This window comes from Echinops telfairi, unplaced genomic scaffold (genome assembly GCF_000313985.2).
Source record: "Echinops telfairi isolate 266 unplaced genomic scaffold, ASM31398v2 ScPeMD7_40;HRSCAF=151, whole genome shotgun sequence".
NCBI classification, from domain to species: Eukaryota; Metazoa; Chordata; class Mammalia; order Afrosoricida; family Tenrecidae; genus Echinops; species Echinops telfairi.
This window is the reverse complement of record NW_022103938.1, coordinates 1320569-1321853: the sequence shown is the minus strand read 5'-3', so window position 1 is coordinate 1321853 and position 1285 is coordinate 1320569.

Sequence of the window (1285 nt, the reverse complement as noted above, 5' to 3'; positions counted from 1 at the left end):
TATGTCTGATACCAATCTACAAATTCCTCTTCAGATTCATGCAGTACATACAATGATGCAAAATGCAGGAAGATCACAGGCCAGTGGGTGGAAAGTCTTGTGGATCCATTGGTGGTATAAGGATCTCAGTCCTGGCATGGGTCTCCACATAGTTCCTTCAGCCCCACAGCTCTGGCTGCATCAGCGTAGCTCCATCTGGCTTGTCAACAGGAATGTCTCACAGAGAGAGTGTGTCTGGTGCCCAGTGAGCTATTTATCTCCAACATGCCTCCAAATGAGGTCATCAAACCTGATTAACAGACTAAACTCCACCCCTTCACTCTTAGTATTCTCAAATTGACACCAGATTATGTAACCACATTAGCCAACATAGACTCCAAATCTAGCCACCCCCAAACATGGCAAGAAGTCACTCATTTAGAAGAATGTTAACAAACTGAGTGAACAATGCAATACCTAGAGGTTGAATTAACCACAAAATGAACAAACAAAACCTGCCAAAGGAACAAAAAGTAGGAATAACATGACAGACCTCTCTGGAAGATATAATGAGAATAAAAGAAAAGATCTTAGATTAACCAAGACAAAACAAAAAGTTTCTGTCAAGTTGATTTCAACTCGAGGGGGAAACTCCATCAGGCATTCCTGGCTGCGACCTGTTGGAAACAGAGGCTAGGGCTTTCTTCCCAAGAACCTCCGAGCTTTAAGTTAGCATCTAAGCACTGAGCCATTTGCCGGACCCACATTTTAATGTACTTAATGTTAAAAGAAGAAGTCTTCTATTGCTGTCTTGGGTTACTCATTGGACTGTTCACTGCAAGGGAAGCAGTTTAAAACCACCAGCTGCTATGTGGGAGAAAAGTGAGGCTTTCTTTGGTGAAAAGCAGTCACTGTTTCTGAAACCCAAAGGGGCAGTTCTACTTTGTCCTATAAAGTCATGGTATGGGTCAGAATGGACTTGCTAGAGGTGAGTTTGAGTTGAGATGAGTCGGGAGCCACTCCATGGCAGTGGCTTGTCTTCACCACTGCTCTCACTTTGTGGTACTGTGGTGGCTTGCGTGTTGCTGCCGTGCTGGAAGCTATGTCACCGGTAGTTCAAATACTAGCAGGGTTGCGCAAAGGGAACAGGTTTCCACTGAGCTTTCGGAGTAAGAACAGACCACGGAGAGGGACTAGGCTTCTCAGGGATTAGCCACTGCCATCCCTGTGAAAAGCAGGGGGATGTTGTTGGAGTCAGTGCCAAAAGGTGGGCTCTTCTAGTTGGAAGGCTCTCAAAATATGACCG